Source organism: Balaenoptera ricei, chromosome 17 (genome assembly GCF_028023285.1).
Source record: "Balaenoptera ricei isolate mBalRic1 chromosome 17, mBalRic1.hap2, whole genome shotgun sequence".
Taxonomy (NCBI): Eukaryota; Metazoa; Chordata; class Mammalia; order Artiodactyla; family Balaenopteridae; genus Balaenoptera; species Balaenoptera ricei.
In genome coordinates, this window is record NC_082655.1 from 67330413 (window position 1) to 67354229 (window position 23817).

The following is a 23817-nucleotide window of genomic DNA, read 5'->3' on the forward strand; positions in this document are numbered from 1 at the left end:
GGATGAAATGTATCTGGGTTGTGAAGAACTTGCTTTTCCAAAGCATAAAACTGATCCACGTAACCTTTATGAGGCTTCTCTTCGAATTTTCAGTGCAACTCTCCTGCATCCCCCCAACATCACTTTCTGTCTAGAAAGTGGACTTTCCACTAAAAAACTTTTGTGACTCATGTCGTGACAAGAATGCTCAACCAGGTCAGGCTTTACACTGTGTGTCCTTTGCTTTATCATGCAATTGCTGGGTGGCACCCTTTTAAGCTCGCCTCGCATGGTCGCGCCCCTCCATCCCCTCTTCAGATGCGGCTACAACTGGAGAAGCCTATCGTCTTAGGAGCCGAGGTTGAATTGATGGACGACGGGCGCCTCCAGGGCGCAGCAGCAGACGCGGGCGGGCGAGGTGCGCCCTAGGGGTGCAGGCTGCTGGCCGAGGGGCCCGGGCGGAGTGCGGGCGGGAGGTTCCTCCCGGGGCGAACCTGGCACTGGGCTCTCCCCGATCTTCGTGCGGGGGCATCTGCCCCGCCGTCTGCAGCCCCAAGATCCCACTGCCTCCACTCTGCAGCCCCGGCCTGTCCCATCCACTCGTTCTTTTTGGCACTGCCCTTTGCCCTCCCATGGAGTCATCTGTTTACTCTCCCTTCACTTCCAGTCACCCATAGGTCACCCTCCCTCTACCACAGTCACCCATTTTGTCCCCTCTCCCTTCTCTCCTCACTCTTCACCTCTCCCCAGGTCGCCTTCTTAGAGGACTCCGCCGACGGAGATGCTGCGGACCCCGCGGCCAGGGTCTGCTCCCCGGAGAACCCTCCGTCCACCTTTGCCCCCTCCCCGGGGGCGCGGGACGCAAGTTTCCGCTCCGTCCTTTCCCCAGTGACAGGACTTGGCTGCGGCCACGGCCAGGGAGGCGGGGGGAGGGACTGCCTGGCTCCCGAGCCCCCTCCCCTGATCGCGAGCTCTGCGCGGTCTGTGTCTCTCTCCGCAAGTGCGGAGACGCGGAGGAGGAGGAGGAGGAGGAGGGAGTTGGGGGAGGATCTCCATTGAAATAAACAACCAGGCAGCAGTTATTAACACGGGAACATGGCGGCCGCAGCCTCAGCCACAGCTTCGGCGGCGAAGGTCAGCGCCGACGGCAGCCGGCACCTGACGGCGTGACCGACCCGAGCCGGTAACCGCGCCTTCCCTGGGGGCCGCGAGGGCGGGCGGGAGGCGGGCGGCGGGCGGGGGGCGCCGCGTCCCCACCCCTGGCCGCGTCTGCCCTTCCTGCGCCGAAGCCGGGCAGAGCCGCGCGCCGCCGAGAGGGCTGTTTTGTGTGCGGCGATCGCTGCCCCGGTGCGCGGAAAACGCGAGTTGCATCCCGGAGGCGCCGCGAGGCTGGGGAGTTGGGGCTTGGGGGGTGGGGAGGGCGGGAAGCGGCAGGGAGACGCGGAGTCCCTGGGAGAGAAAGGAGGCGCTCCAGCGCTTTGCCAGAGCTCGGGAGACGAGTCCCGGAGCGCGAGGCGGGCGGAGGCTGCAGCCCGCGGCGCCGGCGAGAGGTGAGAGCCGAGGCGCGGCGGGGAGGCCGGGGGCGCGGGCGCGGCACCCGCCCGAGGAGCGAGGCGCCCGCCACCCTGCCCGGTGCGGGTCGGCGAGGAGCGCGTCTCCTGCGCCCTCGGGGGACGCGAGGCAGGGACGGAAAGGTGAAGCCGGAGAAGGTGCATTCTTTCATGGAAACGCGGAGCGACTGCTGCGCAGGGTGGGAGCCGGGCGAGGGGAGGCAGGACTTGGGAAGTGCTCGGGGGTGTGTGAAGGTGAAGCGCCGTGTCAGGGGCGGCCGGCTGGGTGAGACGCCGGGAGGAGGGGATCCGCGGCCCGGCAGCCGGGCCGGGCCCGTGTCAGCGCCGGGGGTGGGAGGCGAGGGGCGCCGCGCGCCGCGGGCGGACGGGAAGGAGCTGTGGCGGGCGGGGCGGGCGGCGCGCTCGGGCCGAGCAGGCCGGGCTGCGGTGGGGGCGGGGAGCCGGGGGCCGGACCGCGGCGGCGCCGAGCCCGGCTCGCCCCTGACTTAACTTTCTGGGTGCGGGCGTGTGTGCAGGAGGCGCGCAGGGGCCGGGGCTGGGGGCGGGAGGCGGTCCGGGAGGTTCCGGGTTGGCTCGCCAGCGCCCCCTTTTCTCTCCCCCATCTCCCCGCCCCTGAAGGGACAGGCCCTCAGGGCCCCCAGGCGGGAAGCGGGAGGGGCCCTCCCGGCCGGCTCGCGACGGTCACGCCCCGGGCCCGGGGACACTTCTCTCTCGGGCCTCCGGGGGCTGCTGGGGGAGGGGGTCAGGGTCTTCGCTGCGCTCAGGAGCTCCCCGCCCCCCGCCCCTCCGGGGAGTCCCGGAGGCGCCTCTTCCGAGATCGGGGGTGGGTCGGTCCCTGGTTAACTGGTCCCTCCCTCTTCCCCCTCCCCCTAGTGGTTTCCGGGGCCTGCGGGACCGAGGGGCGGGAATCGGGGATCCGAGCGCCCTGCACCGGCCCGGAGCTGGACCGGGCCTAACGCCGTCCGGGTCTGTCACTGGTAGGGGAAACTTTCCTAAACCGGGGACCGAGCCTGAACACCCTCCTCCGCCACCTCGTCCTCTAATCCCACTCCCACTCCACCTCCTCCAACGCCTTCCCCTCCCACCGACCCGAATCTCGCTGCGTGTGACTGATGGGACAGTGAGCCAATCGAAGGCAGGGAACTGACCTGCCGGGTGTCGGTAAGCCAATCGCGGGGGCTGGAGGAAGGGAGGGGGCGGGGCTTCTTCCGGACCAGTTAGAGTGGAGTTGCGCGCGGGGCGGGGGAGTCATGGAGACGCCAAGAGCTCTCCACTCTTGCACATCCCTGGTCACCCGCTCCTAGATCTGTGGGGTAGCGTCACTTACGGGGCCTCTGACCGGGAGAGGCAACGTAGTTTGCACGAGATACTGTATATCTCTGGTACCACCAGAGACGTTGTCTTAGACACGACGAAGTCTAAAAGGCACTTAAGATGTGGCAGTAACTGTCCGAGGCCCGTTTCTAAAATGGCATATATTGTAGTGATCGCGTTCTGGACCTCAGCGCTCGGTTTACGTGCTGAGGATCATAGGAGTTATCTGTTTATCTCTATCTCAGTCTCACTCAGCTACTCCAGCGTGGGGACAATGAAATTTGAAAGGGTTCTCTGAAAACGAAGGCATCGGGAAAAACTCACGTCAGTTGATTATTGGGAGTGTAAAGCATCATTGTTTGTAATGGCTTCACTGGTTCCTTGATTAATTAGAGCGCCAGTTTCCAAAGTGCACTTGGAAGTTCGGTGTTTGGGATGACATTAAAAAAAAAAAAGTTGTGGTTCATGGTATGCATTTTTTGTTTTCTGTTTTTTTGCTCTTTCTTAAGTAAACAAAATGAAGTTAGGAACCAAAGCATCACTGTTTGAAACCTAAAGCGTTGGTATTTAAGGAACAAGCTGGTCAAAGAATATTTGTCTACAGAAAGAAAGTGAGTAAAATGTAGTTTGTCAGATTACTCCCACACAAGAGATTCTTAAAAATAAATTATTTTAGTTTGCTTAAACACTACTGAATGGTACAGTGTGTGGGTACTTTTTTGGTTTTTGCAAGGTTAGGAGACATCTTTGGTTATTTTACTCTGTTTGTTGGGTACAGTCTAGTGACTTCCTCAAGTCTTGACTTTTCAGAATAGGGAGGATAGGTCTTCGGTTCTCTGTAAAGATCACAGGTTCCTCTGTAGGAATAGCAGTGTTTTAAAAAGACAGCAGCTGCTGCTGCGATGCTTTGTGTGTGTGTGTGTGTGTGTGTGTGTGTGCGCGCTCCTGTTCTTTGTTGGGGAGGTTAGTGCACATTGACAGCAGCAAGGCTCCTTTTTCCAACTGGAATTTGTAGAATCTTTGGGAGTTCAAAGAATGAATAATATTAGCTTGAGAATACATCTGTTCATTTTGTGATGAGTATCCCATGAATTTAATCTTGGGAGGAATTTGTTTTGTTTTTTGAGGCATTTTATGTGCATGATACTTACGTATACTGGTTTCTTGAGCTTTTAATAATACTAGGTTACTAAGAAAGAATTGAGGGGTCTATAGTTTTAGGGAACAGTATTTACCATGAATTCCCAATCCAGTATAATTGTAAGTGTTCATATAGACAAAAATTAACTGCATTTTGCTCTAGCCCTTGAGGTGTTATTTTAGTGATAAAATAGTAAAAACTGTGATGATAAAACAAACATTTAGGTGCTAGAAGTAGGGAGTATTATAAATTAAACAACGTTCAAAATTTGACAACATTCAAAACCGCCCCGTCATTAGTTAATTTAGCTACTGAAGGCCACTCTGACATGTGTCTTTTGTATGCTCAAGAGCAACACATTATTTTACTCCTTCTCTACAATAATCCTTGAGAATGTTCTCAGATTCTTGGTGACAGTGAGTAGCAAGTCCCCTAATGCCTGCTAGGGGGAAAAAAAAACCTCTCAAGCATATGGAGATATCTAGAAAAAGATGTGCATCGTCAGCTGTGATTCCATTGTGTGCTCTCAGACTGGATCTGAGCCTTCTTCCTCCAGGGAATTTCAGTCTTAACAGAGGAGTTTTAGATGTCAGGATACTGAAGCAGAGGTTAGAAAAGAGCTTACCAATTATGAATTTAATATTTTTTAGATAGTTTAGCTCTGATTTTAACCCTTCATTGGTTAAATATAATTTACATGACCTTTGCTCAGTGTTAGAAGCGCATTTTACTAGAAACCTAAAATGTAAAGATCAGAGGGGAACTTGGGCTGCGGTGTGAGCGCATAAAGGGGCAGTGCTCCTTGGTTGGCTTTATCTTTAGTTGTATCTTATTAAAGCTTTGCAAGCCTCAGAAGCAAGGACCTATGAGCAGTGCTTTCATTACACACCCTGTATTTAAGGATTCAGTACCTTAGCTGTTTCAAATCACATCAGGTTGAAATGTGACCCATAAGTTGACAGGTTGGATTTCTTAGGAAAAATTGTTTGTGTTGAATTGAGTTTAAAAGGGATGCTTTTAAGCAGTCATTAGGATGTTGGGTACCAAAACAAAGGGGGGCGGGCTCTTTAAACAATTTTTCTAGAAGATTAGTTTTCTGAAATGCACAGTGTGTCCTTATTTGATATTTTGACCATTATTATGTCATGATTGAAATTATATTTAAATGCATAATTAATGCTTCACTATTTTAATAGCAAAACTGCTATTTAAGAAATTGTTAGCTTTTCAATGTTTTGTGTTTATAGTTTTGTTTGGTAATTTATGTTATTACATGCTCTATCAATTTTAAATTAAGAGAATAGGAGGGAGAAAATAAGTCAGTTGCTTTAAGGTGTTGGTCTTTTATTGCAGTAAATCATAAAATGAGCAGCGAATCAGGATCTTTCCCCCAGTGAAATAATCAGACTATGTTTACATACTAATAACGAAAACCATTTAAGGGAAACAGAACAAACCCCTTACTCAGTTTTTTATACACTTTCATATTGCAGGCTAATTTTACCTCTATGCCTTGTTTTCTAAACAAAAAAGATTTTGGCATTTGTGTTTATTTCCTTTTTTGTTTTTTACAGGCTTGTAGAAGGGTTTATGAATTGTTAACTGTAGAAAGAATATTATGTCATATTATTCTTTAAAGTCTATTAAAAGTAATGTCTGGAAAAGCCGTATAATACGGTTTTAGTGTCACAGGCCCTCAATTCAGACAGTATAAAGAAAACACATACTTTATGGATTCTAGATACTAATTTCTAAACAGAGGTGAGAATGTGACTTTTGTGGATATTTTAGAAACGTATGTAGTTTTCCTAGCTGTTACAAAACTGAGGCGAGGGTGATTATGAAAAAGTGGAAATCTTAAAGGTTGTGCTATGAAGGTATCTGAAATTAAACGGCTACATGGTCTGCAGTTAAATCATAATACTCTTGGCTCTTAGGGCAAAGATTTTATGTGTTTATCCTGTGAAATGTTCATCAGTGACCACATTTCTGGCTTCCAGTGGCTATGATGACATAATGCAGTTGTGGAAACATTGACTCTAGGACACTTTTCAGTTGTTTCTCTAGTTGGAAATTTCTAGAGAAGAATTAAATAAGCAGGGAACCTATGGCAGTGTTTGACTTACCTGCTTTTGAGGCTTTTGGACATAGAATCTTAATTTTTAAGAAAGTAAGAGAGGAGAGCTACTTATAGGTAGACATTATTAGCAGTAATTAAATAGTTATTAATACTTAAAGGTTCTGAAAGAAAAAACAATTTTTACTTTGGGAGTCAATTGATATATGCATGGAGAATTGAAGTTAGCATGTTAATTCTGTCAGAATTTATGTTTTTTTAGGCAGCCAATTGTGAACTGTTAAGAACTCCTGATGGAGTTCCCCATGGCCAAGTTAACTCTCATTTTGGGCTTTTTCAATCTTGTTTTTGCATCCTTGCCTCATTTAACCATTGTTTCATTTGTTTGTTCAGTTATTTGTTGAGTTTTGAGTGTCTCAGCTTTGGCAGTTTACTTTTATAGTATAAACCATCCATTGCAAATCCTGTGATTAAAGGGGGAACACACAGTGGGTGATGATTTTTTTGGTGGGGGAGGGGTGGAAAGGGATGTGTTCACCTTAACTTTCAATTTGCTTTCATACTAAAGATCTGCTTTTCTTTTAATGTGTTAATTTTAATTATATAAGATAATTCTGCTTTGATTTGGGTTTGGGTTTTTTTCCCCCCTGAGAATAGGATTGTAATGTTTATAATAAAAAGGTTGTTAAATGTCCCCCTGACTGATTAGCTTATGATTAAATAGGTTTCGTTTAATGAAGGTATGAATATTTATAATCAGTTTTGTTTTTATTTCCCCTGAAATCATGTTATGTGTGGTCCGGGTGGCAACCCATAGTTGGGTGAATGTGACAGGGCAGTCTGTGACCTCTGATTTCTGTGGATTGTCTGTGCCTTGCTGCTTTTAAGGCTAACATATCCTGGGCCTTACCACTGTAGGTTTCTAAAGGATGGAAAGCTCCCTTGCACAGCCTTTCACAGGTATTCTGCTGTGGTTGTCAGTTTTTCTAGACGTAATGCATTCTTGCTCTTGACTAAAATGTCTGCATTGGGAGAGCGGCAACAGAACAACTGAAATGATAAGAGCAGCTGTCACTGAGTGCCAACAACCTATTAGGGGCTTTTTGAGGCGTGCTCCATTCTTTCATTCTTGCCACAATCCTGTGAAGTAGAGGTTACCTTCATTTTCCAGCAGGAGATGAAGCCCAAAGGGGATTAAATCGTGCCTCTGAGCAAAACTTTGGGGAAAAAATTAACCTTGACCAATGAGTGGGGAAACAAATCATAAATATCAGAGGGAATGGTGAGTCTGAGAACATCTTCTTGGTCGGGATCTGATAAAGCAGATGTCTGCAGGTCGTTAGAAGGCTCTCAGTCTGGTTGTTTGGTTTGTAAAAAGGATGAATAGGTTTGAATAGATCCAGTCCTGCAAATTCTGTAGTCCTGTGTCTCCCAAACCCTTGCCTCAAGGCAAGCCTATACCTGGACAGTCGATACTTATCTTAAGACCTATAAGCAGCCTCCAGATTTTTTAGTCATCGGCCCAGAATTTAACCGTTCCTAAATTGCAGGATTCTTTCTTGTCTTTTAATTTTCAAGAAGTAAGAATGGTAATGGATGAAGTCAAACAGGTAACATTTACTGAGTGCTCACTCAAAACCTGGTGCCGGGCTAATAAGGTCCCCTTGGTGTACACTCCTGTCTGGTTCTCACTGTAAGACAGTGAGGGAGGCGCTCTTGTTGGCATTCCTCTTTCGCAGTTCAGGAAGTGGAGGCGCAGAGCTGTCACATAACTCGCCAAAGGTCACACAGCCCGAGTGCTGGAGAGGAATTTGCATCCAGGCCAACGTTGCCCCTTAGCCCTGCCTTCTTCACTTGTGTTCTTGTTAGATGGTCGGTCGGCCGCACTTCCTCGCAGCCTCATGTGGATGTGTCCCATCCAGTGCTTTGTGGAGATAACACAGATCCGTCATTCTCCACCAGGGAACGGGAAAGGGAAAAGGGGTAGGAGTGTATTTTGAAAAAGCACGTTCATGTTGCCTATTGTTTCTCACAATCAGAAGCTCAGAAAATAAGCTTGAGAAAACTCCATTGTGGGTGAGAGGTAGAAAAGAGAGGGAGAGAGCCCTCCAGATAGAGGTTTAGGACCAATGAAGCACTGGTACAGATATTCGGCTTCTTGTTCCTTTAGCGTATATTTAATTCTAGCACGTTTAACCGTTAGGTGGTGATTGTGTGATGTATGTTTTGCAGGTTTTTTTTGCAACCCGTGTAGCATGGGTGACTCGGTGTTGAGATATTGTAGTCCCCAAAGGAGGCTGGTAATATATTCAGTCATCTGACTTCTGCTCTGCTATTTGTGGAATTCTTCTGTCTGCGCAATTGTTTGCAGGGAGCGGGGAGAGCTTTCAGGGAACTCTTTCACCTGTGCACGTGTGGGGATCAGCCATGCACTGCTTTTAGCGTTCCAGCTGCCGGGTCTGAAGCCCTGTTGTCAGAGATGAAAATATAAGGCATGGTATTTTCTATTATTCATTTAGTGGGTCCACAGGAAATGTGATCCCACATCTTCCAAGGCTTACAGGGTGTGAGGGGGTTCTGGGAGTTCCTGTTGTTGCTGACTGATTTCTGTCCCTGGAAGCACCCATCTAAATGAGGATGGTCATTTCTGGCAGATTGTTCCCACTTATAAAATCAGCTCAGGAATCAAAGATGAAATGACTTTCCTTACCTTCGGTGGTACAGTAGCATTTATAGGAATATTTAATATTAATTTTGCTTAAAATTTCTAATTCTCTTCTTAATATGCTTAATAAAGAAAAACTTTTCAATTATTGTCAAAATGTAAATTGAACATTGAATTGCATAGTTTAGAGGTACCTACAGCTTTACTCGAGTCATTTCTAGAGTCAAACTAAATGGAAAATTTAGATAGTTACTTGGATAACACATTTTTAAACATACATTTTTAATGTGCTTGTATACATATATTTAAAAATAGATTTTTTCGTAAATATGTTTGTTAGGTAATCACCTCTGGTTATTGTTGGAACATAGGTGGCGAATTCTTTTTTTTTTTTTTTTTATTAAGTTCCTGTATTTTTATTTGTTAATTCTGGCAGTCCTACCTCTTATCTCCCACCACTCCTGTGGCTGGCAGAGTAAGATTGATTGATTGATTGATTGATTTATGGCTGTGTTAGGTCTTCGTTTCTGTGCGAGGGCTTTCTCTAGTTGTGGCAAGCGGGGGCCGCTCTTCATCGCGGTGCGCGGGCCTCTCACTATCGTGGCCTCTTGTTGCGGAGCGCAGGCTCAGTAATTGTGGCTCACGGGCCCAGTTGCTCCGCGGCATGTGGGATCTTCCCAGACCAGGGCTCGAACCCGTGTCCCCTGCCTTGGCAGGCAGATTCTCAACCACTGCGCCACCAGGGAAGCCCTAGGTGGCGAATTCTTTCACAGGTAATTTTGATTCCTAAATAAGGAATATGGAAATTCCTGACTAAAAAAATCTCAATGTCAGAAGTGTATGAATTTCTACCAATTTAACATAACAGCATTTCTTGACATTACAGAAGCTGGTTGTGATAGTTAGGGAGCTGGGCAGTGGGGGCCTGCGGGTCCTGGAGGCGATTCTGTGTCCTGTACCTGCCACCTTGTGCCTGCGGCCTGTTGTGGACATCGGGTCTGGTGTGCTGTGCTCGGAGACCGGGCCTTCGAAGTGAGGATGGAGTGATAAATAATAGCACAACTTCAGACTGCCTCAGTTGGGTATAAATCTTTGTCGACTTTTCTCTGCCTCCTTTTATCCTTCTTCCCTGGCTTTCTCGGTTGTTGTTGCTGGGTTGTTTCCCGCCCCCCAAAGTTGAAGATGGAAGATGGGTGGCAGTGAAGGAACACAGTCAAGATTAAGGGGGGGGGGTGTTACTATCATTAGTTTTTCGTTAAGTATTTCATGTCTGATCATGATCTGCAGTTTCCCTCTTTACCTAACAGATTTGCTCTGCTCACAGCACTTGGTGAAGAAGCTGGCCTTTTGTTAAGGAAGCCGTTAGGTTGAGGACAGATCACGTAACAGGCTGGCGCAGTAACTGGCTGATTTGTTGTTGGAAGTTAGTTGCTGCACAAGGTTGTGGTCCAGCCGACCGGTGGTACTGAGCCTCTGTTGTCCAGTAGGATTGAGGATTACGTTCCCTAGCTTTGCTGTATTCTATTTCTTCCCTGTTTAAGGATATTGTTACAGACTCTATCATGTTAGATGTCTTGAGAGTGTTCATTAGATTCAAGTGGTCAAAATGGTTATAAGTTGGAAACATTAAGATGATTAAAATGGGTGAAAATTTTAACCAGTTCCTAGAGCCTTAGGAGTGCCCACCTCTTTGGAGTTTCTGGTAGTGTATTGTGTTTTCAATTTCTGTATTTCTGTTTTGAGACTCGTGTAGTGTTCTTATTGCTGTTTTAAGTAAGATGTATGGATATCTTGATTCCTTAAGATTTTTCTGTAAAAGTGTGGTATAGAAATATTTATTCCATTAAGAAATGTCATTTTATTGTATTCTAGCACCACCAGAGTCTTTTCTAAATAAACAGATAGTAAGTATAAGTAAAATCTAGTGACGGGACTGGAAGTTATATAAAGATCTATTTATGCTGCACTACCTTGTATTTTAAACACGAGGTGTGTACAATTAAGAATTTTAATAAATTAAAGGCTTTAAGCTGTTAAGTATAACACAAGAAAATGACATGATATTCACTGTGTCCTAAACATATTGACAGTGACAACTGACAGCGACAAAAGTCAACAGAATGCCTGGACATTGAAGGACATTAGAAGACAAAACTGGAGCGTTTGCCTTCTCTGGGTAAAGGGCGCTCACATTGTAACAACAGCATTCTCGTCATCATTGATGACCTCATCGTGATAGTAAATCTCTCACTTTGAGAAAAAGCATTCAGGAGAAAAGAGAGTCAGGAGACAGAGGGAAGCCCAGGTTTGCTGGCTCGAGGCGAGTGAAGGCTGGGGCAGGATGGAGCTGGACTGGGTACATGTGGCCCGGTCCTGTGTGCAGGGCAGGCAGTAGGGCCAGCTGGGACCCCGTAGGAGAGGTCCTCGGCTGCTCCCTGCCTCTTCTCATGGTCACTGGAGGCAGGCCCGGACCCTGTGGTGGGGAGAGAAGGGAGAGCCTGTGGTAGGTAGAGCTGGTCCCAGGGCGTTGAGGCCCCAGAAGCTCTCCTGCTCGGTAGTTGTCTGCATCCTGATCTCGCACCAGGAGCTGGCCGGCTCCCATGTGTAGAGTCTTCTGATGAACTGCATCCTTAATTCTGGACCAGGTCGGTGGTGCTGACGGCCCGCTCCCTTCAGGCACCACGGAGCCCCGCAGCCCTTCCACCCCGATGCTCTGTATTACCAGACTGAGCATCTGGGGGATTCTCTTCCCCTTTTCAGGTGAGAAGTGAGGGGACCACTCCACCCAATAGCAGGTAAAGACCAGATAGGGCAAGGGAAGGCCTTCTGGGGCTTGTGATTTTCAGAGGCTGAGCGCCTTGCCGTCACCTGGCCTGGCCCTCAGGTGAGTGAGGGAAGCCAGTGCCTTTGCACCAAGGGATAGAGAGGGGTTTCCTGGTTATGGAGGCCCTCTTCATTCCCTGCTCAAGAAATTTCCTAGTGAGGTTCAGGTGTCTCTAGCAGCCTCATCCCAGGTTTTCTGGGCCTGCCTCAATGGTTCATAGACGTTTACTCTCTTGGAGAAAGGGATTGAGTGTATAATGAGGAAAAAGAAAAGGAAAGGCGTTCAGAAAGAAACTGGGGGCGGCCCATAGAGGAGTTGCTGCATTGAATCCAGGCTAAAGAGGTTAGGACCACGCAGATGGAAAATATCAATGCAAAAGAGTAGCCTTGCTTGAAATCTGTAAATTAATGAAGGTATATATAGAGTAAATCCAGAGTAGCAAATGCATGCCCTTGCAGCTTGAAAGATTTTTAAGGATGGACTATTAGTTTATCAGCTTGATCAAAGCGAGTAGTCAACTTACAGTACTTGTTACTTTAAGTGCAATAGGTAACTTACACAGACTTTTTGGGGAAGGTTTAAATGAATAAACGGAGGGCCATAACATGTTAGTAAAACACATTACAAGTTTTGATACACATTGTTTGGAGTTTAACATCAAGGAGAGAAACCATCAAATAAAATGCTTTGACAAATCTGGCATTAAAATTTCTGTTGTGTTCTGTAAATATGCTTAAAATGATTATATGCACTGGCTTATTGTCTGAATGATACAGGTACAACAGGGAATGGTACCTGTTTTCTTATGGGTTTGCTAAAATTGGGGGAAATAGTAAGGATGGAGTCTCTATGTGTGTGTGTGTATGTATACACATACATGTATTTTTTAAAATAAATTTATTTATTTATCTTTGGCTGCGTTGGGTCTTCGTTGAGGTGCGCAGGCTTCTCATTGTGGTGGCCTCTCTTGTTGCGGAGCACGGGCCCTAGGCACTCGGGCTTCAGTAGCTGTGGCACGCGGGCTCAGTAGTTGTGGCTCGTGGGTTCTAGAGCACAGGCTCAGTAGTTGTGGCGCCTGGGGTTAGTTGCTCTGCAGCGTGTGGGATCTTCCTGGACCAGGGCTCGAAACCGTGTCCCCTGCATTGGCAGGCGGATTCTTAACCACTGTGCCACCAGGAAAGGGCACATATATGTTTTTTTTCATTCATTTTCCCTCTCCTCCCAAATAGTATACAGAACAGCTTAAAGTCTCTCCTTTTTAAACTGTATTTTGGGCTGACTTAAATTCTCCTTCTGTACTGTTAAGTCATTAATAGACTGATCTTTCCAAAATATCCCTTTTATAATAATATAAGTCCCCCCACTCACTACAGAATGACATTCCCAGACGCTTACTAGATGGGTCTGCCACAAAGCCGTTTCCCCCATTTCTGCTCTTTGCATGAGCCTTTGTACCTGCCAGTCTGTTCTTCCTGGCCTGCTGTGAACATGTGTTGACCACGCGAGCTCGTGCTCTTTGATTTGCCTAGAGAAAACTAATGAGTTAGTCTAAAATTTAAGAAGCAGTTCTTTGATATAAAACTCAGTTTGCTGGGGGTTTATATTATTGATCTCAGTTAACAGCAAAGCATACAATCAAAACAAAAAGAGAGATGGAATCCAACAATATCCAAAGGTTATTAGTCAGTTGCTTATTACATTGATTACAGATTTTACAAAAAAAATTTTCTGTAGAACAAGAAAGGAAGTCCACTTACCTTCGAATCAGAAACAATAAAGACTTAAATTTTTGACGTTGTTGCCTCAGTAAAACTGAACATTTTCTGCACCCAGACTTACTAACTTTTCCCCTGCAGAATATTTTGACACTGTAATGGGAAGAGGGATTAATAATCTCAGTTTATAGTGGAAAGAGGAGAAAAAAGGTAAAGAAAACCTTGGGGAAATTCAGTAGTTCTGGAAAGGTAATAAAACAAAACCAAACACAAAGTATAGGGTCGGCACTTAAATACTTCAATTGAAGAAGTGATCAAAAAGAGAATGAAAGCATCGCTTGAAGGGCTGATGTCTCAATAGATAAGTAATGAAATTCTACAACTATCAAAAGAACGAAGCCCCTACGGGCCACACATTAATATATACTTGTGACAAGACCTGGAAAAGTATTCTCAACCCTCTTCCCAAATCTCTACTTAAACAGTAATTTTTTTACTTTGTGGGGTCATTTTATTTGCAGGATAAGAACGCGATCTGTCTGTCATCTGTTCAGATTCTTTCATCAACCAATTATATATTAAGTAGTAGAAACGGTATACAACCCCCGTGGAAAATCAGGGCGGGGCTTTGGGATGGGCAGTGTCATATGTCTCTCTTTTTCTTAGCTCCTGTGATACTTCCATAATGTGGTAGAACAAGTGGTTAAATAACAGCTATTTCAGTGTTGTGTGTGCTTTTTCTTTCTCCCTCTTTCCCCGCTCTGTGTGTGTGTTTGTGTATGTGTGTGTATGTATGTGTGTGTGTGGCGTGAACTATTTGGAAGTAAGTTACACATGACCCTTTATTCATAAAGCACGTCGCTGTAAAATAAAGGCATTACTTAGGTAATAACATACAATACAGCTATTAAAACTAATAAAACTTTGTTTTAAATCTAAGAAAACTTATATCATCAAGTATCAACTGTCTTCTTTCAATTTTCCGTTACCTCCAAACTGTTACAGCCGTGGGTTTCAAACCAGGATCTAATCAAGCTCCTCCATTGCATTTGGGTCTCTAGTCTCTGTTAATACTCAGTAATTCCCCTAGTTTTTGTTTGTTGGTTTTGTGGTTCTTTAGATGTTGGCTTTTTAAAAAGTGTTTATTTTTTTTAATTAAAAATTTTAATTGTGGTAAAATTCATATAAATTTTGCCATCTTACCCATTTTTAAGTGTACAGTTCAGTAATGTTAAATGCATTCACATTTTTGTTCAACCAGCCTTTTCAGTGTTTAGACTTCAGTTTCTCCAGAAGTGCTAAGAAATTAAATTGTTAAATATGTTAATGGATTTGATCGGGGCTAAAGAAGAGCATAACTGTTGAGAACTTACTGCTTGAGATAGTAGCATCTTAGGCTGTTTCCTCGGCATTGCCCCTTCTGAAGTCTCTGTAGGTTGGGGCCTAGACATACTTTCTACAAACACATCACAAGGAGATTCATAAAAGTAACGCTGTGAGAGGTGCAAACACAGAGGTAATACCCGCCTATGAGAACGCTTGCAGTCAGAGAGTTTGAGGACTTTTTTTCCTCCTAGGAAGTAGTAGATTTCTGTTTTAGGAACAGGAGGGGGGTTGAGATTGAGACATTCATTTCATAGCACCCTTGGCTAAATAGAAAGCTTTTATATCAAACACTTCTTTGGAGTAACATTATAGAGACAATAGTTTCCTGGGGTTTTTTGGAGTGTGGCAGCTTAGGAGACACATGAGAGATGTCAACAATGGGAAGAAAAGTGGGACTGTACGTAGGCCTTTTTAATTAACAAATCAGGGCAGTTTTGAGGGGACTGGAATTTAAATGACTCAGAAATCCCATTTTCTGATTTTTGTTTTTTTGCAAAACTTTTCTGAAATGTCTTACAGACGTACTAAGGGATATCCTCCTTGTTCTTGCCATTTTATGAGTATTGTACTGCTTTTTTTTAAAACCAGTGTTGGCGGTGGAAACATTGTAAATCAACTGTACTTCAATTAATAAAAAAGATAAATAATACATTAGTGTGGTTTAAAAGAAATATATTCATGAATGTCTTTGCTCAAGCTTGCAGAAGGTGCTTGAAGAGCTTATTAAAATAAACCAAACTAAATTAAAAACAAAAGGAAAAAAAACATTGGCCTGTTGGAGAGGGTTGGACAGATAGTATTGTGGTTGTTTCTCAGTGGCTCTGTGCTACGTCCCAAACAGATATGGTAGTAGTTTGGGTCAACTGGGAGGAAAGTACTTCAGAGTTCTGAAATGTAACCAAACAGGGGCATTAAGGACAGGTGGCCAGGGGTAGGCGGTGGGAGTGGGCAAAAATAATATAAAGAAAGTCGTATTACTGTAAAAGAGTGGCTATAGAAAACATTCAGCACATGAGGTCTTGTGTAGCTAATTTTTCTGGTTCTGGTTTTTATTCCTTTGAGCACCTCAAAATTTAACATTAGTCATTTAGGAGAAAATACTTTAAAAATGCGTAGTATTTCCTTATTGACTAAACTGACTTGGGCTAAAATTCACTCAGTGTCCATGAGATCTTTTAAGGTATTGATCTGTTTGTCTCTCTACTAAGTCACTGTAAACCATAGACCCCTCACTACCAAGCTCTAGCTTAACTACTAGACTTGCCTTTTTCTGTCTATTCACTGGATGTTACTTTTTGTGTATCTGTATGTTTAAAAAATTTTTTTAAATTTAAATAACAGTCCATTTTCTCCTTACTGATTTTCTCCACTTTACCTGCCGTGGGTTTGGAGTTGGGAACACAAAGATTAAAAAAGAAATAGGCCCTATCCTCTAAGGTCTCACAGTTTAGGGAAGGAAAGAGACATGTGGACAAGTAATTACAGTACAATATATGCTTTAGAATAGAAAATTGTATTAGAAGGGCTGGACAGACATTTTATAGAAGCAAACAGTTCATTTTGTGAGATGAGGAAAGGTGCTGTACTGTTTGATTTGAGCCTCAAGGGCTCATGGAGATTTCATCAGAGAGGAGAAAAGGCATTCTAAAGAGAGACGTGCTTAGGGTGAAGATAGAAAATATTATATAGTATGTTTCTAATTCCTCTTATTTTACATGCACTTTTAGTAAGATCTGCGTGAGAATCTGACAGACTCTTATCAGTAAAGTGAGTAATCTTTAGAGCACAGAACTGGGAATATTTATTTTGAGCCTTCAGAAAAAAACTTTTTTATTCTTTGTCTCCTTTTCATTTCTTCCTTGTTTTCTGAGTTAGAGAGTTTTGTTTACTGTTGCTCAATAATATACCAGCTGAAACTTGGTGGCATTCTGCTCACAATTGTTGTGGTCAAGTTGGGAAAAGGCATGATGGACACAGTTTATCTACTCCGTGATGTCCTGTGTCTCAGCTTGGAAGACTCAGATCCAGGACTGAGTCAATGGCTCAGCACTGGAATCAGTTGAAACCTTGCTCGCTTACATGCCTGGTGTTTGATGTAGGCTGTTAGCTGGGACCTCAGCTAAGTTATAGGCTAGAACACCTACTTATGGCCTCTTTGCATCTGCTTGGGCTTCCTAACAGCATGGCGGCCGGGGTTCAAAGAGTGAGTTCCAAGGAAGCTGTATCTCCTCTTATGACTTAACCTCAGAAGTCACGTAGGGTCACTTAGGCTTTAGTCACAAGCCTCCCCAGATCCCAGCTCTCCTTGGGAGGAATTTTTTTTTTTTTTTAATTTATTTTTGACTGTGTTGGATCTTTGGTGCTGCACGTGGGCTTTCTCTAGTTGTGGTGAGCGGGGGCTGCTCTTTGTTGTGGTGCACGGGCTTCTCATTGCAGTGGCTTCTCTTGTTGCAGAGCACGGGCTCTAGGTGCACAGGCTTCAGTAGTTGTGGCTCGCGGGCTCTAGAGCACAGGCTCAGTAGTTGTGGCACACGGGCTTAGTTGTTCCATGGCATGTGGGATCTTCCCGGACCAGGGCCCGAACCCGTGTCCCCTGCATTGGCAGGCGGATTCTCAACCACTGCACCACCAGGGAAGCCTGGGAGGTATGTTAAAAGTTGAATTAGAAGAAGAGCATGTGGGATGAGAAATGTGATCATCTTTGGCAGCCATCGTCTGTGACAGGCTAAGTTGAAGTGTTGCTGTCCTTTCCTTTAAAAGAAGAGTGGAAGGAGGATTTATTGTTTCTGAGATACATGAAGTGATTCAATATGAGATATAATGAGCAGCAGTTCTTTAGTTCTACAAAAGGTATGGTTCCTAAACTATATCTGATGGGATTTTAGTTAGATGTTTAGAAGAACTTTCTGATAAAAATTTATAGACTTTTTTTTAAAAGCAGAGGAAATCTTGTATGATTTAAAAATAAGTTTAATAATGATTAAGTACATACTGCCTGTGGCTGGGCCTGTCACCTTGAGCAAGTGATTTAATGTGTGTGAGCGCCAATTTCCGTTTTTGTTGAATGGGGATTATATTTGTTTGCCTCAAAGAGTGGTGAGGATCAAATAGAAGGTTTAATTATTAATGAAGCCAAAATGAATTAGGTGATTTTAAAGAAATCTTCTGGTAAAGGATTCTCTGTTTATCACTAAGGAGGATTGCAGGTCATTAGTTAATCTTTCTAAAATTTTTCTTTAAATTCTAGAATTATTTTTTTACCAAATAGAGAAAAAAAATGTGGCCTCTTTCTGTTATTTTCTTTGCTATTCATGTATTTACTGTGTAGAACTCTTGATTAAATGATAATGCCATATATTTTTGGACTGTTTGTTTTACCAGAAACATTTCTAGGGAGTTAGCCCTGAAAGCTGCTCATGGTACGGGTAATAATTAACACAGTTCTCTCTGAAAGCACCAGAATGGTGCTGCTTCAGCAGATCATTTTATAGATTAAGGCAGCTTTTTGTTAAAAGGTGTTGCTTTTCATATGCTGGAAGCACTGATGATAGAGTTTTTAGTCTAAGTCCCTAGTGCAAATTTCAGAGTGCACAAATAGTCTACCTCGCTTATCAAAATGGAAATTCCAGGGTCTCATTGTGATGTTCAAAAGCATGGGTGGGTGGGTGTCTGCTTTTTTAAAGAGACTCTTCAGGTGACCCTGATAGATAAGGTGGGGAGCCAGACTTGAAGGTCCAGTTCTAGGTCCTGAGACAGGTGGGGAACCCTCCTTCCCACTAGGAGTCTCAGTAACGTGAGAAGAAGTAGGGTGTTAGTGACAATCAGTGTGGAGATGGCCAGGCAAGACTATCCCTTGTCAGTCAGTCTGTGTGTACTATTTGAGCGCACTCTCACACATTAAGAAGTTTCTCAGCAGCAGAAAGATAAGAAAACCGCACGCTGAAGTAACTAATGACATTTTATGTAGCACCAGCCACAGACTTATGTTTTGAAAAAGGCGTTTCAGTTTTAAGGATAAAATAAAAGTAAAATCGTCCATGGTCTTGAAAGAAAGGTTGTAAAATCTTTCTTAGAGAATCCACTAAAAATGTGTGGAATGTTCTGTTGGAGGTTGTTAATATTACGTGCCAGCAAACTCAGGAGTTCCTTGAATGCAGGAGGTTTACTAATTTTTTTATTTCATTCTGTGAGGTCAGTTGGGACTAGCACTTAAGAGCCACACTGCCTGGGTTGTGGTCTACCTGCATCGCTTGAACAAGCGTGACCTTGTGCCCCAGTTTCCTTAAATGTCCACTCTTGTTGTTATGATTACTCTGAGTCTCCTTCAGTGATCAGTATTTGACCGTAATTGGTGTTTGATAGATCTTGATTAGTTATTTGGGATTGTGGTTCAGAGAAGATTATTTTAAATGCAAATTGAGGATGATTCAAGGAACTATTTAGGAAGTTAATCCTGAAGACTAGAACCACCTAGGTATTCAAGATTATTTGTGGTCAAGTTTTCTTTAACCATCTTTCTTTATTAATTAATACATGTTCCAGAAATGCAAAGGGTCACACAGCATTCTGTATTATAGAGTCTGTAAGGATACGTTATAAACTGTCTTGTAATTATCAACCGTTTAGAGTAAATGGGCTACTACTCTGATTACAGAATGATTATTATTATTGATATAATCACAAAGCATTTTAGCCCCTAGTAGTTCTAATTCAGTGGTTCTCAACAGGCGGGGGTGGGGAGAGAGGACAAAGACTAGCTGAATGTTGGTCTGCCAACTCTCTTGTCCTTGTTAAATCCATGTGGTTCCAAGCTGGTAGTGCTGTTTTATGCAAGAGATTGAGAGGAGGGTGATTTAAATCAAGAGAGTTAAAGCTCCTTATGTTTTGGAGAAATTTTGGGCAGTATTTTTAAAACTACTCAGAGGTGGTGGAACATTTTAATTATCATATTGAAAATACCAGAAATATAAAATACATAAAATTCACATTTCATTAACATGGGAGATTGAATGTTTGCTTGACATATCTAAGTGCTGGTCTTAGAAGTAAGTGGACAATGGTATTCTCTGCAAAGGGATAACTTAGGATTCTCAGGAATATCTAATGGGAGCTCAATGTTGGAATCGCTTGACTGGTTTTGATTATAATTTAAAACCCCTTTTCTTTTGAGAAAATTACTACATAAGACTTGAATGTCACTTTTGACCAGTTCAGACTGTGGCTTCAAATACAGTAGTTTTATCAGAAAAAAAAGAAGCTCTTGCTAAGAATGGTTGGACATAACTCACCAAAATCAGGTGTTTGTTTTTCTTGGAGCTTGAATATAATTCTGTAAGTAGATGCTGCAAAACCACTTCAGTCACCAAGGAAAGCAAGTCTCTGTAGCCTCTCTCTACCTCGGTGGTCTCCATTTTACGATTTCATTAAATCTGATCATTGGTAATAGTTTTGTTTTTCATAGGGATAAGCTGCCTCAGAATTTCTCAAGATCTGGTCTGTTCCATGGATCAGTTCACATTTCGCGAAACATAATGGAGGATGCCTGTATTTAGTTGTGTTTGCCCACGTTTACTACACAAATGGAGTACAATGATTTACCCAGAGATGATGTAAAACTTTATATAGCTAAATTCCCTAATGGGGAATTTCCAGATCCACAGGGAGAGATGAGGTAGTTAGATATAGTTGCCAGTGAAGGACATTTAGAAGCTCTGTTCATGAAGTTCAAAGGAATAAACGCCTTCTCTTATTAGTAGAGTATGAGCAGGGCATTTGTGAACAGCATAAAGGAAAGTTCTAGGATGATTGTAGTCTACCTCTCCATATAGAGTATAGCCATTTACAAATGTTTGGTTTGAAGGAGTCCAATTAAATATGCTTTATAAGTCTCAGTAACCCTGTTATGCTTTAGGCTGATATGTCACTTCACTTCTTGTCAAGCTTCTGACCATGTGTCTACGTTCAGTGAGTAGTTACAGGTTAACGGACTAAAACAGAAGGACAAGATAATTGCAGGTCTAGCTCCTCCTTGGAGAGAATTTTTCCTTTTAGGTGTGATTGTTGCACATTCACATAGGAAATAGTACAACCTCTTTACAGCCTAGTCCCCGCTTCATTCCCCAGTAGCTTGGTGGCTTGGCGGGACTTTTCTGGAAGCAGACACCTGTGTGCACTATCATCTGAAGGAACTGTCTTATGCTCTGGGTACTCTGTTTAGTGTTTACCTTTTCAGCTAGATGCCACTGAATTGGATATGAAAATTTACTCTCTTTGTCCCATTTTCCTTAATTTTTCATATTTGTTTTTAATCTTGAAATAGGAACATTTATTAGTAAGTCAAATGAGCTATTCAGTCAGAGCTGTGGAAACTGTGGAGTACCATCTGTGTAGTTTGTGATGTGCCATATCAACTCATACTTGAGCTTTTAGCAGGAGAAGTGGTATAAAATTGCAAAGCATTATTATTAACACAGCTGATTCTACAGTGAATCAAGGTGAGAAAATGTGTCTCTGGGGGACAAACTGCTTTTTTTTGAATCAGTTGTATTAACCCTTCTGGAGCATGTGATATCATTTAGTAATTTACCAGTTGGTGCGCACCAATTTGCTAACTTGGTCTGTTGAGAAAGAAATTCGTCCATGCTTTGACTTGGCTCAGACTCACTTTTACAGATAAACTGTAATTTTCGTTCAGAATAGATATGTGTTAACTTGCTTCCCTGTTTCATATTCTCAAATTCATGAGCAACAATATCTAAGGAGCTGCATGTGTGTTCTAGATATTGTTGGTGGGCTTGGAGCGACAAATACTCAAGCCTTCCCAACATGGAATATTTGTGTTCCCTGGTCTTCCGTGACTTTTATCACATCGGGACCAAGACCTCTTTCTTTGTTCCTTTCCTTCCTTGTTGAAATAAAAAAATATGTGTATTTAAAATTTTTTTCCAGTTTTATTGAGCTATAATTGACACATACTATGGTATTAATTTAAGGTGTACAACGTAATGATTTGATATATGCCTATATTGCAAAATGATCACTATAATTAGTCTGGTTAACATCCATCACCACACATACTTAACAATTTTTTTTTCTTGTGGTGAGAACTTTTAAGATTTATTCTCAGCAACTTTCAAATATATAGTAATGTTAACTATAGTCAGTATGCTAGACATAACATCCCCAGAATTTATCTTATAACTGGAAGTTTGTATCTTTTGACCGCCTTCACCCATTTCCCCCTGTGGCGGCACCCCTCCCTGCCCCTCCACCAAGAACCACCAGTCTGTTCTCTATTTCTATGAGTTCATTTTTTTTTTTTTTTTTAAATTTATTTATTTATTTATTTTTGGCTGTGTTGGGTCTTCGTTTCTGTGCGAGGGCTTTCTCTAGCTGTGGCAAGCGGGGGCCACTCTTCATCGCGGTGCGCGGGCCTCTCACTGTCGCGGCCTCTCTTGTTGCGGAGCACAGGCTCCAGATGCGCAGGCTCAGCAGTTGTGGCTCACGGGCCCAGTCGCTCCGCGGCACGTGGGATCTTCCCAGACCAGGGCTCGAACCCGTGTCCCCTGCATTGGCAGGCAGATTCTCAACCACTGCGCCACCAGGGAAGCCCTATGAGTTCATTTTTTTTAGATTCTACATGTAAGTGAGATCCTACAGTATTTGTCTTTGTCTGACTTACTGCACTTAGCATAATGCCCTCAGGGTCCATCATGTTGTAAATGGCAGGAATTCCTTCTTTTTTATGGCTTAATAATATATATATATATCATATATATATGTGATAATGGAATATATAATATTCCATTGGGTCTATCTATCTATTTACCTACTTATCAGTCTATCTCACATTTAAAAAATTCATTTACCCCGTCCATGGGCCCTTAGGTTGTTTGCACGTTTTGGCTTTTGTAAATAATGCTGCAATGAACGTGAGGGTGCAGATAATCTCTTTGAGATAGTGATTTTATTTCCTGCAGATACATACCCAGAAGTGGAATTGCTAGATCATATGGTAGTTCCGTTTTTAATTTTTGGGGGAAACTTCATGCTGTTTTCCGTAGTGGCTGCACCAGTTTACATTCCCACCAGTAGTGCACAAGGCTTGGTTCTCTTTTCTCCACGTTCATACCAACACTTGTTATCTCTTGTATTTTTGATGACAGCCATTCTAACAGGTGTGAAGTAACATCTCATTGTGGTTTTAATTTGCATTTCCCTGGTGATTAGTGATGTTGAGCACCTTTTCACGTACCTTTTGGCCATTTGTATGTCTTCTTTGGAAAAATGTCTATTCAGTTCCTCTGCCCAGTTTTTAGTCAGATTGTTTTTCTGTTGAGTTATGAGTTCATTATATATTTGGATATTAATCCTTTATCAGATGTACGATTTGTAAATATTTTCTCCCATTCTGTAGGTTGCCTTTTCATTTTGTTAATGGTTTCCTTTGCTGTGCAAAAAAATGTATTTTAAATGTAAGCCTCACTGTATGCTTTTACAACCCTTTATTCTAGCCAGTTAACTTATTATTTCAATCCAGTTACAAACTTGAAAGTTTCTCGTTTGTGAAAGTGCTCTACGCAGATAGAGCTACTAATGTCAGGTGGGCTTCTCTATGGCTTACATGACATTGACTCTAACACCCCTTTACCAGTATCTTGGCCCATTGATGATTTTCTCCCTTCCTGGTCTTCATCAGTACTTAACTAGCCAGACCACACATTTGGCTACTGATAGCTTATCTCATGTTCTAATGTTTTGGTATGTATTTAGGTCTTGTGTCTTTAATGAAATAATAAACTCCTTCATCAGTAGCAGCTTGGGGTGATGGAAAGTGAAACGAATTTGGATTTAGATGTTTTGGGACCAGTTCTGGCTCCTCTTCCCATAGTTGGAGGCATAGGCAGATTCTTAGTTTTCAGAAACATTCCCATGTAACTCACCTAATTCACAGGATTTTGTGAAGACCAAATGAGAAAATACAGATTAAATTCTTTACAGCCTGTAAAATGCCATTACGTATATTATTTGTTGTGGTTATGGTCACATTTAAATATAGCCATGAGATCTTAAACGGTATGGTATTTGGACCAGCTGTTGACTCTAAACGAGAGCTTCAGAGGTTGAGAAATGTCAAGTAAACTGT

General features: G+C 43.2%; 1 protein-coding gene across 6 annotated transcripts in view; it reads left to right on the forward strand.

The window, feature by feature from the left end:
- Positions 1 to 328: 328 nt before the first annotated feature.
- The window catches only part of NCOA2 (nuclear receptor coactivator 2), a 268760-nt gene continuing 245271 nt past the window's right edge, over positions 329 to 23817 (forward strand). For 2 of the 6 annotated variants that reach the window (XM_059902310.1, XM_059902308.1), the window contains exon 1: positions 601 to 1162. The gene's annotated coding sequence lies outside the window, so the exon portion shown is untranslated. Of the gene's footprint in view, positions 398 to 599; positions 1163 to 1441; positions 1530 to 23817 lie in introns of those variants that run through there. The other 4 variants (XM_059902309.1, XM_059902312.1, XM_059902316.1 and 1 more) reach the window with 4 other exon arrangements.